The sequence below is a fragment of the Dendrobates tinctorius genome, unplaced genomic scaffold (assembly GCF_039654945.1).
Source record: "Dendrobates tinctorius isolate UK_male_01 unplaced genomic scaffold, ASM3965494v1 ptg000040l, whole genome shotgun sequence".
NCBI lineage: Eukaryota > Metazoa > Chordata > Amphibia > Anura > Dendrobatidae > Dendrobates > Dendrobates tinctorius.
This window is the reverse complement of record NW_027361708.1, coordinates 8,273,841-8,286,669: the sequence shown is the minus strand read 5'-3', so window position 1 is coordinate 8,286,669 and position 12,829 is coordinate 8,273,841. Positions and strand designations below refer to the sequence as shown.

Genomic DNA, 12,829 nt, shown 5'->3' with positions numbered 1-12,829 from the left:
GTTCGCAAGACCTGGTCCATTAGCCAAGTCAGTAATCTATGGCTGCTGGATGGGAAGCATTGTGGATGACATGAGGTAGGAAGTGGTTCTCAGGTCGCCCATCCAGCAGTCAAAGCTTAGTAATGTTGCAGATAAACCAGCTCCTTTGAATGGATAAAAACTCGTTACAAAATAAGATATAGCTACAAAAAAGGAAATAAACTGCAGGTGGCTTTAATACTCTAAATTAAAATTTGATCCTTGAGAATTTTTTTACTTGTTTATAGTTTTAGACTAAAACTCATCAATGTTGTTGAGACTAGACAACAATTTCTAATGTTTTTTATTGAGGCCTCCTACTTCTACTTTGACAGTAAATTCATGTTAGAGAAGGATTCGGGGTGTAAAAGTTGAAAGTCTATAGTTCCTCTGGGGAATATGCTGCTGCCTGAGATCCTAATGTACATTAGGAAATAAGTATTAGAGATGAGTGAACATGTTTGGGTTCCCTCTTATTTGGTAAGCTATCGCGCATGCCGAATGAACTGCAGAGGGCGCCACAGATGCATGCGTCGGTGCTCTTTCACAGCACATGCATGGAAGGCCTGTGTGTTGGGATCTCATGCATGTGTTGTGACTGTGACACAGCCGCAACACAAGCAGCTGCAGAGCCGATCAGCTTTTCAGCCGTTGCGATCCAGGAAGCCTGGTTCTCTCTGCAGCTTATTCAGCAAGCGCTATAGCTTGCCGAATAAGAGGGAACCCGAACATATTTGCCCTTCTTTGAGTGAGGATGGATCAACAGTCTGCCAAACAAGCAAGTTTTGGTCCTACAGACAACTAAGTTGTAATAACAATTTTAGGTTCATGCCACTTTATTATTCTCTATTATTAAGTTTCCACCCTATAGGGCTTGGTTCAGCCATGTTTTAAGACACAAAAGTCTATCCTTTTGAAAAGTTGCAAATATTTACCATAATTTTTTTCCCAAGTCATATCAACTGATTGATGCGGGTTTTAATAACTTGGACCTGTTGTAAGTGATCAGATTTTTGTTTAGTTGAGATGACTCATTTAAGCATAACAACTTAAAGCTGTAGACTAGCATCTGGTTTCTTTTGATAGCCAGAACAGTGTTTTTCCATTTTTTTATTGGCATCCATCCTTGTAATTTAATGTGTTAAGTATTTCTGAATCTAGTTGTATACAATAAATAATGCTCGCAAGCAAAAATGTTAATGCCCATAGACTTACTAAAAAAAACATTTAATGTGCCATATATGTTTTATAGTGGGATGCCTGTATATAGACAATGAACAGTTAACTGCACTTTTCTTTAAAAGAAAAAATATAGTATGTTTCTCCCTCTTTAAGTTTGGCACAGCTTCCTGCTGCCTGCTTGTTCTCTCTCTATCATCAGTTGTCTTCTCATGTTTCTTGTCTATTACCTGCCCCCATTTCATCCTCCTCTGGCAAATCTCCTGCTTTTTGCCCTTCTATTCTAGAAAGATCCAGGCATCCACAGAAATCCTATTGTGCATTGAATACATAATTGTGAGCAAATATAAATCTTTGCTACTGATAACTATGTATTGAGTACTAGGTATGCTGAAAATACAGTCAGATAGATAATCCTTAAAAGTAGATGACTCACAAATTATCTGCAAATTGCATGCTTTTTGAAAGCCTTCATACAATTTGATTCCTCTCCTGGAATGTTCTCTTATGATGTAGTCTTGTTAGAATGCATCATTTTACAGATTTTTTTGAACAGACAGAAAAATGTTAACACTGATAAAAAAAGGTTAATTTATAGATGTAGCAATATACAGATACAGTTATAAAAATAGATACATACTGACCGTGTTCCCATCTCACAGTAATAAACTACAGTATAAAAAATTTTGTCACCTATATACCAACAGCTCCTCTCATCCTGTTCCTTACTCTTTAAGCATTTCACGTGTTTCACCCTTTCAGGCAACTGTCTCTTCCCTCCATTCTCTTGGAATGCGGTAATGGATAAGTGGCCTTCACAGTTGTCATTCTTGGACCACTGTTTGACTTACAAATGATCTGTAAACCACATCTTTTGGTAATGTCTTGGTAGAGTGCATCAATTCTTTTTTTTTTTTCTCTAACATAAAAATGTTAAAACTGATTCAAAAGACTCATTAAGGAAGATGAGAGCAGGAACCCAAGTGACAGATTTTCAGTGTACAGTTGCACAAATAGATACCTATTGACCGCATTCTCATCTCCCTCTTATAATCTACAGTTTAGAAAGGGTTTGTTACCTGAACCTCACCAGCTTCTCATGTCTCTTCTGTATTTTGCGCGCAAACAAGTCGCCTATCTCGCCTTCCAAGCCCCCTGCTTTTTCCCCCATTCTTCTAGCATGTGTACTGTAGCAGAGGTCTTGACAGCTATTATTCCTGATCTGTTTTTCGAATGCTGTGTGTCAGTTGATTATGCCTAATTTACGTAAACAAGCCTATTAAGCGCAATTCAATTCTAGAGGTTATATACCCATTGCTATCAGTGCTGTCTTCACTTCTTATTTTAGTGACACTGGAGGTCCCTTTTCTGAAGCCCTACGCTGTACAGGTATATTTATCTTCCTTCAACCTATTCCTTGCCTCCCTCTTGTATTTCACTGGTTGCTAGGCCATTTATTTTACAGCTGCCTGTTCTAATTTTGGATGGCTCAGTCCACATACGCTTTCCAGACGCCAGCCATTTAACATTTCCACTGGCCATCCAGGTATTCCATTTTAGACCTTTTTTCAGTCTATATGACCACACATAGTTGGTTCTGTGCTGCTATATGACTGCCATATACATTGTGTCACATCTATTGCATTTAATTAGAACCTCCATTTTGCTTTTAGACTCTCTACTTTGTCCTTCTGTTGACTACCATTGCAAGGATTTATTTATTTCAGGTATTGGTGTGACTTCTATTCCTAGCCATCTTGGAAGCACTAGATTGCACATGTATGAGATATCGCTATACCTGTATCCTTCAAAGCACAAGGGCGCACCATACTATTAAGAGTTATTATCTGTTGTAGTTCCTTCTATGCTCAATACTCACTTATAGGATCCCTCTTCCTTAACGACCAGCACAGCACTTTTGGAGTTACCATCGCCTGACTCAGCAAAGCACCCTTGGATAGTACCTCTACTAGCCATCTCTCTCTCCTTTGGATTTTTGATGAAGTTGGAACATATATTTTTGTCATGTCTTTTGTTAGTATGTATTTCTGTGATGATGCGGACAGCAATTAATGCCTTGTTTTTGTTCTTTTTTTGTATGTATATTTCAGTAAACGAGATTTTTCTGATGAAGGTTCTATGCTGGACCGAAAACGTTTAAACCTTTCTGTCTGGATGCACAAAATAAAAGTGTCTGAATATTTCACATATTGAGTGCCAAGATTTTTGTCATTTTTAAATTACGTAAACATACAGTACATGCACTATTTTATATGCTGCCGATTAGGTTTACAATTTCATCAGTTTTACAGTTGTAATGAAAAACTATTTTAGTTTATAATAGCTATGATTCACAATTATTTCTAGAGTTGTTGAGTTGCACTTTTCTCCAGCCTCCTTCTATTAGCTTCCCCTATCAGACAATGGACAAAAGACCAAGTTGTCTATTGCAGGAGATACATCAAGTTTCATTGCAACTATCACTTTAATGACTGTCATAGCTGACCTCAAAGGTCTGCTTTTTCAGGATCTTAGCAAAACTTTAGTTTAACTGAAATAATGATTTGGTTTGCTGCCTTAGGCCTGTATCTAAATATCTTGGATAACGTAAAATGGCTTTTTTTAGCTGGCCCTTCTGCTATTTTCGAACTGCAGAACTCATGCCTCTTAGCGGTTATTCACAAGAAATGTAGGATATTTGCATGGTTAATGGTTGAAATTACTGGACATTTGTTTCATTAATTTAAGTAACAATGTAAAAGCAAATCAAAACACGCAGGCAAACAAAAGCTGCACAAATCAGAAGGCTAATTCTACTAATTTCTGAATGCATTAAATTCAACCCATAAAAACAGATACATTCAATGAATATAAGTGATGGCTATGAACATAACCTCTTAATGTCCAATGACGCGCATAGCCCGTCATGGCAGGATGTCAGTTCCTGCACCAGGACGGACTACGCCAGTCATGCATTTAAACTCTAACTGCATGTAAACACGCAGTGACCTGTTTGGTATCAATCCGATCTATAAAAGTGTCACACTAGTTAACCCCTTTAGTGAACGTCATAAAAAAACAAAAAAAGTAGCAAATTATGCTTTATCATCATACTGCTTGGAAAAAATGGAATAAAACGTGATCCAAAAAATGTAAAAAAAATAGTAGCACTGAAAACAACATCTTGTCCCACAAAAAACAAGCCCCCATACAGCTCCATCAGCAGAAAAATAAAAAAGTTGTTCTCAGAATCTAAAAAATGCAAAAATAATTAATTTTTCTATTAAAGTTTTTATTGTGTAAAAGTGCCAAAACATAAAAAACTATATAAATGTGGCATCACTGTAATCGTACTGACCCAAAGAATAAAACTGACTTATCAATTTTACCACACACAGAAAAATTTTTTTTTTGAATTGCTGTTTTTTTCATTCTGCCTCCACAAAAATCGGAATTGAAAGTGATCAAAAAATTTCATGTGATGAAAATGGTACCAATAAATATGTCAGCTAATCCCGCAAAAAACAAGCCCTCACATGATTCTGTTGGCAAAATATGGAAAAATTATAGCTCTCAAAATATGGTGATTCAAAAACTTCTTGCAAAAAAGCGTCTTTTAGTGTGTGACAGAAGCTAAACATAAAAAAGGATATAAATCAGGTTTCGCTGTAATCGCACAGACCCAAAGAATAAAGTCACCTAATCACTTATTCTGCACTAGGAACAGTGTAAAAGATTAATAAAACCAATTCTTCACCTGCTGAGGATTTGTTTATTCTGCCTCCCAAAGATCGCAGTAACACTAAGCGCACATTTATCCTGTGTTCTACGCTGAGTGCTTGGGGTTTCCATGTAAATCTCTGAAATACATTATTAAGACAGAACCACCAGCAGAAGATTCCCTATAATGAGGCAGAAGGAGGCACTGTGAATGACATAGGACCTATGATCCTGTGGTGTCCGTCTTTTTAGGTGTGCATAAAAACGCAGTCAACCATAGTTTTGTGCAGCTCTGAAAGGAAGGACGATGCTTAACAGAGGACAGACGGAGTCCAGAGAATCTCTGTTGCCTCTTTATAGTGAATGAATCCTTAAGGGAATTTATCTGTCACGTAGCTCAGAGATTTAGATGGAAACCCCAAAGTATGTGCTCAGTGTAGAGCGCCAGATAAATGTGATCACAAACGTTATGAAAAATGTTACCAATAAAAGCTTCAACTTAATCCACAAAAAAAGTCACCACTCAGGTCTGTCATCTATTAACAGAAATTTAGGAGGCTTCCACATTACTGTTAGTACAAAGGCTCTGGAAAAGTCAAAAGAAATTCAGCAAATTCTGAGCTCCCAAATCCAAATACCCCCCTCGCTCCTGAGCCCCAGTGTGCATAAAGCACCTTTAGCATTCACATTTGGCAGGGGTATAATTTCCAAAATGGGGTCACTTGAGGGGGGATTCTGCTCTCTAGCACTTAGTGGGCACTGTATATGGAGTCTGCAAACTATTCTAGGAAAATCTGCCCTCCAGGAGTAGTGTTGAGCGATACCATCCGATATTGAGAAATATCGGATCGGATTGGATCGGCCCGATACCCAAAAAAGTATCGGGTATCGCCGATTCCGATCCCGGAAGTCCCATTCAAGCCAATGGGACAGAAATATCGGAATTAAAAAAAACCCTTTCTTTACTTGCACATCCAGTTCGGGAGGGGGGAAGAGTGTGGGCGGTGCGTGGGCGGACACTGTCCGTGTCTGTGTGTGCGGTCAGGGTCTGTGCAGGCCTGGCGGGGCTCTGTACAGGCCTGCCCGGGGTCTGTTCGGGCCTGCCGGGGGCTTGTGCCGGCTGCCGGGGGTCTGTATGGGCTTGCCGGGGGCTTGTGCCAGCTGCCGGGGGTCTGTATGGGCCTGCCGGGGGCTTGTGTCAGCTGCTGGGGGTCTGTACGGGACTGCCGGGGGCTTGTGCCGGCTGCTGGGGGTCTGTACGGTCCTGCCGGGGGCCTGTGCCGGCTGCTGGGGGTCTGTGCAGGCCTGCTGGGGGTCTTGTGTGGGTGCAGGCATCGTCCAATAGGACAACAAGTCCCATCGGGCTATGCCTGCTACAATGACAGTGACTGACACATTATAATTATAATGTGTTGAATGTTAAAAAAACCCATACATACTACATACATACTGCATACATACTACATACATGCATACTACATATATACAACATTCATACATACTACCTACATACTACATATATACAACATTCATACATACATACTACATACATACTTCATACATACTACATACACTCACTGGCCACTTTATTAGGTACACCTGTCCAACTGTGTGTTAAGACTTAATTTCTAATCAGCCAATCACATGGCGGCAACTCAGTGCATTTAGGCATGTAGACATGGTCAAGACAATCTCCTGCAGTTCAAACCGAGCATCAGTATGGGGAAGAAAGGTGATTTGAGTGCCTTTGAACGTGGCATGATTGTTGGTGCCAGAAGGGCTGGTCTGAGTATTTCAGAAACTGCTGATCTACTGGGATTTTCACGCACAACCATCTCTAGGGTTTACAGAGAATGGTCCGAAAAAGAAAAAAAATCCAGTGAGCGGCAGTTCTGTGGCTGGAAATGCCTTGTTGATGCCAGAGGTCAGAGGAGAATGGGCAGACTGGTTCGAGCTGATAGAAAGGCAACAGTGACTCAAATTGCCACCCGTTACAACCAAGGTAGGCAGAAGAGCATCTCTGAACGCACAGTGCGTCGAACTTTGAGGCAGATGGGCTACAGCAGCAGAAGACCACACCGGGTACCACTCCTCTCAGCTTAGAACAGGAAACTGAGGCTACAATTTGCACAAGCTCATCGAAATTGGACAGTAGAAGATTGGAAAAACGTTGCCTGGTCTGATGAGTCTCGATTTCTGCTGCGACATTCGGATGGTAGGGTCAGAATTTGGCGTAAACAACATGAAAGCATGGATCCATCCTGCCTTGTATCAACGGTTCAGGCTGGTGGTGGTGGTGTCATGGTGTGGGGAATTTTTTCTTGGCACTCTTTGGGCCCCTTGGTACCAATTGAGCATCGTTGCAACGCCACAGCCTACCTGAGTATTGTTGCTGACCATGTCCATCCCTTTATGACCACAATGTACCCAACATCTGATGGCTACTTTCAGCAGGATAATGCGCCATGTCATAAAGCTCGAATCATCTCAGATTGGTTTCTTGAACATGACAATGAGTTCACTGTACTCAAATGGCCTCCTCAGTCACCAGATCTCAATCCAATAGAGCATCTTTGGGATGTGGTGGAACGGGAGATTCGCATCAGGGATGTGCAGCCGACAAATCTGCGCCAACTGTGTGATGCCATCATGTCAATATGGTCCAAAATCTCTGAGGAATGCTTCCAGCACCTTGTTGAATCTCTGCCACGAAGAATTGAGGCAGTTCTGAAGGCAAAAGGGGGTCCAACCCGTTACTAGCATGGTGTACCTAATAAAGTGGCCAGTGAGTGTACATACTACATACTGCATACATACTACATATATACTACATTCATACAACATACATACATACTACATATATACTACATTCATACAGCATACATACATACTACATATATACTACATTCATACAACATACACACTACATATATACTACATTCATACAGCATACATACATACTTCATATATACTATAGTCATACAACATACATACTACATATATACTACATTCATACAGCATACATACATACATACTACATACATGCTACATATATACAAAATTCATACAACATACATACATGCTACATACTACATACATACTTCATATATACTACATTCATACAACATACATACTACATATATACTACATTCATACAACATACATACATACTACATATATACTACATTCATTCAACATACATACATACATACGACATACATTCATACAACATACATACATACATACTACATACTACATACTTACTACATAAAACATGCTACAGACATACAACAGACATACAACATACATACTACATACAATACATCTCTATTCTTCCGACAGGTATGTTCATCCACCCAGCTCTCCTGCTGTCTGTCTATGAAGGGCACACAGTGCATCACCCAGCTTTGCACATAGACTTGCCTCTGCACCTAGCATTCACATGGTATGCCTTTCAGCTAACCCCAGCTTACCCCAGTGGTATTTATGACCTTGTTTACTCTGGCTTGATTGTATGCATCTGGTCCACCCTTACTTCTCTGACCAAGATGAGCAGAGACCAATCCTCTCTGTTTCACACCTGACTGCACTTAGTTGTACATATATTGCAGAGCACAAGTCTGCATAAAGACTTCAGTCTGCAGTGTGATTCCTATAAGTGTGTTCTAGAAGTGTGAAGATTAATTTAAGAATTAAAACCAGAATTGAACCAGAAGGGAACTGAAGGTACCTGTAGGTGCACTCTGTGCGCATCTACTCCCCCTCCAACCTCCAACGTGCTGTCATCTACCGTCCCCCAGGGCCAGCCACCACCTTCTTTGACCACTTCACCACCTGGTTACTTCATTTCCTTTCCGCGGACATCCCTAACATCCCCATTGACACTTCCCTCTCAGCTGCCACTAAACTCCTATCTCTCACTTCCTCCTTCGGCCTCACTCAATGGTCTTCTACAGCCACCCACAAAGATGGCCACACACTGGGCCTCATCTACACCCGCCTCTGTTCCCTATCTAACCTCTCTAACTCACCTCTTCCTCTCTCTGACCACAACCTTCTCACATTCTCTTCCCTCTTCACTCCATGTCTACAATCCCCACCCCACAAACTTTCACACCCTCGCAGGAATCTTAAACACCTTGACTTACACAGTTTCTGAATCCTCCTCCCTCTTACAGATATAAGTTCCTTACACAATGCGGATGACGCTGCCGCTCTATATAACACCACAATAGCTGTAGCTTTGGAATCCGCTGCCCGACTTACACATACCAAAACTCGCAAAATCAACAGACAGCCCTGGCACACCAGCCTGACCAAAGAGCTGAGGCGAGCTTCCAGGGCTGTTGAGCGCAGATGGAAAAGATCCCACTCCAACGAGCACTTCATCGCATTCAAACAGTCCCTCACTACTTTCAAGACCACACTCGCCACAGCTAAACAAACCTACTTCTCATCTCTCATATCCTCCCTGTCTCACAACCCTAAACAGTTATTCAACACCTTCAATTCTCTCCTCCGCCCCCGCAGCACCTCTTCCCTCCCCACTCATCTCAGCTGATGACTTTGCCTCATTTTTCAAGCAGAAGATTGATAACATCAGAGACAGTTTTGGTCAACAACCCCCAGAGCCCTTCCTCCCGACTTCCCAGCCCTCCACCTTCAAAACCTCCACCATTACAGAAGATCGACTCTCCACTCTACTCTCAATATCACATCTCACCACCTGTGCACTCGACCCGATCCCATCCCACTTCATACCAAACCTCACCACAGTCTTCATCCCAACCCTAACCCATCTCTTCAACCTATCACTAACAACTGGTGTTTTCCCCTCAAGCTTTAAACATGCCTCCATCACACCTATCCTCCAAAAGCCCTCTCTTGACCCATCCTCTGTATCTAGCTATTGCCCTATATCACTTCTCCCCTACGCCTCCAAGCTCCTGGAATAACACGTCTACCTTGAACTGTCCTCCCATCTCTCTTCTTGCTCCCTCTTCGACCGCTTACAATCTGGCTTCCGGTCACACCACTCCACTGAAACTGCCCTTACTAAGGTCACCAATGACCTCTTAACCGCCAAGAGCAAGCGACACTACTCTGTCCTTCTCCTCCTGGACCTGTCGGCTGCCTTTGACACAGTGGACCATTCCCTATTATTACAGACTCTCTCATCCCTCGGCATCACAGACTTGGCCCTATCCTGGATCTCATCATACCTAACAGACCGGACATTCAGCGTCTCCCACTCACACACCACCTCCTCACCTCACCCCCTATCTGTCAGAGTCCCACAAGGTTCAGTCCTTGGGCCCCTGCTGTTCTCTATTTACACCTTTGGCCTGGGACAGCTCATAGAATCTCATGGCTTTCAGTATCATCTCTACGCTGATAACACACAGATCTACATCTCTGGACCAGATATCACCTCCCTACTAACCCGAATCCCTCAATGTCTGTCCACTATTTCATCCTTCTTCTCCGCTAGATTTCTGAAACTCAACATGGACAAAGCAGAATTCATCATCTTTCCCCATCTCACATGAACCCCCCTACGAACCTATCAATTACAGTAAATGACTGCCCACTCTCCCCAGTCCCACAAGCTTGCTGCCTCGGAGTAATCCTTGACGCTGATCTCTCCTTCAAACCACATATCCAAGCCCTTTCCATTTCCTGCCGACTTCAACTCAAAAATATTTCACAAATCCGTTCATTCCTCGCCCAAGAATCTGCAAAAACCCTAGTCCATGCCCTCATCATCTCTCGCCTTGAGTACTGCAACCTCCTGCTCTGTGGCCTCCGCTCAAACACTCTCGCACCCCTCCAATCTATTCTAAACTCTGCTGCCCGACTAATCCACCTGTTCCCCAGCTTCTCCCCTCTGTCAATCCCTTCACTGGCTCCCCATTGCCCAGAGACTCCATTACAAAACCCTAACCATGACATACAAAGCCATCGACAACCTGTCTCCTCCATACATCTGTGACCTCGTCTCCCGGTACTTTCCCGCACGCAACCTCTGATCCTCACAAGATCTCCTTCTCTACTCCCCTCTTATCTCCTCTTCCCACAATCGCATACAAGATTTCTCTCGCGCATCACCCCTACTCTGGAACTCTCTACCACAACATATCAGACTCTCACCTACCATGGAAACCTTCAAAAAGAGCCTGAAGACCCACCTCTTCCAACAAGCCTATAACCTGCAGTAACCACCGATCGACCAAGCTGCTGCACGACCAGCTCTACCCTCGCCTACTGTATTATCACCCATCCCTTGTAGATTGTGAGCCCTCGCGGGCAGGGTCCTCTCTCCTCCTGTACCAGTTATGACTTGTATTGTTTAAGATTATTGTACTTGTTTTTATTACGCATACCCCTCCTTACATGTAAAGCACCATGGAATAAATGGCGCTATAACAATAAATAATAATAATAGTAATAATAATAATAATACATTCATACATTCATACAATACATACATATAGACATACAGTACATATAACATAGAGTGCATACTCACCATTACTTTTCACTTTGATCCCCGAAGCCAGTGTCATCTGTGGAAAAATATGAAAATAACATGCAACCTATATACTCTCTGAGCCGCAGAAATCCACGAGTGTCCCATGCCGATCTCCCGTGGAGAACAGCAGCATCAGCTGATGTGACCGCTCTCTACGGGGCTCCAGGAATACAATGACGGGCGGTAGGTATCCTTCCGCACTGTATTCCTCCGCCACTGTAAAAAAAAATAGTCCCTAGTCTCACTTTTGGCATTGCTGTGTGAGAAAGTTACCACGCAGCTTTTGCCATAAAGTGAGACCAGGGTGTTATGATGAGTCACCGAAGGAGGAAAAAACAAAATACCAGCTAAGTCCAGAAAAACCAGAGAGGTTGGCAGCTATCGGATTGCAGACCCCTGAACCTATCCACAACAACTAGCAGTAGCTGTGGGGGGTTCCTACGGTGCCCTAGACCCCTCGATCACAGCCGGAGAACTATATAGCCTAAAGACAGAAAGGGGAAAAACTAAACTGCTCCAGAGCAGACCCCAAAGCAATAGGCAGCCCCCAACATATAATGACGGTGAAGCAAGATGAAAACACTAACACAGATAGAAATATAGGTTGAGCAAATGATGGGGCCCAAGCTAACTACATAGGACAGGATAGGAAAGCTGCTGTCTGCCATCCGCAAAAAGCCTATAAAAATGAGCCAACCGACTGATAGGAAAAACAGGCCCTGAAGTCGCTAGGCTTCAAAAGACTATATCAGCACTCAGGTATATTCTGAAGACAGAGCAAAAGATCAACAGATCAGAGAAAAAAATGGAATTCAGCTCAACCCCGGCCGGGGATGGCAGAACTCCCAAAAACAAGGAAAAACAAAAACAAAACTGAAGAGTACAAAGCAGAGCAGAAAAACTTAGCTTTGAGATGCAGGAATCAGACTGGTCTCCAAGAATCCAGCAGGAAAATCACCAGCCAGGAAGAAGGGCATCGGCAGCCTTATATCCAGTCCTCAATTCCAGCCACCCAGCCATCATCTAGCTGCCCAGGTGTCTGATAATCAGCCTCACTACCTTCCCTCACCAGAGGAGGGAGTTCATCAGACCTCAATAGTGAAGGGAAAAATGAACTCACAACAGTACCTCCCCCTTGAGGAGGGGTCACCGAACCCTCATCCATGCCACCAGGGCGATCCGGGTGAGCCCGATGAAAGGCATGCACCAATCTTTCGGCATGAATATTAGAGGCATAGACCCAGGAATTATCCTCCTGACCATAACCCTTCCACTTAACCATATACTGGAGTCTCCGTCTAGCCAGACGGGAATCCAGTATCTTCTCTAACTCATATTCCATGTTACCTTCAACCAATATAGGGTCAGGAGGTGCCACCA

The 12,829-nt window shown here is 42.8% G+C and overlaps 1 long non-coding RNA gene across 1 annotated transcript; it reads left to right on the top strand.

Moving 5' to 3' along the window:
• Positions 1–2,684: 2,684 nt before the first annotated feature.
• On the top strand, positions 2,685–3,250 carry LOC141088736 (uncharacterized). The gene is made up of 3 exons (XR_012232035.1): positions 2,685–2,743; positions 2,925–2,997; positions 3,111–3,250. It is a non-coding gene; the product is annotated as an uncharacterized lncRNA (long non-coding RNA).
• The last annotated feature ends 9,579 nt before the right edge of the window (positions 3,251–12,829 follow it).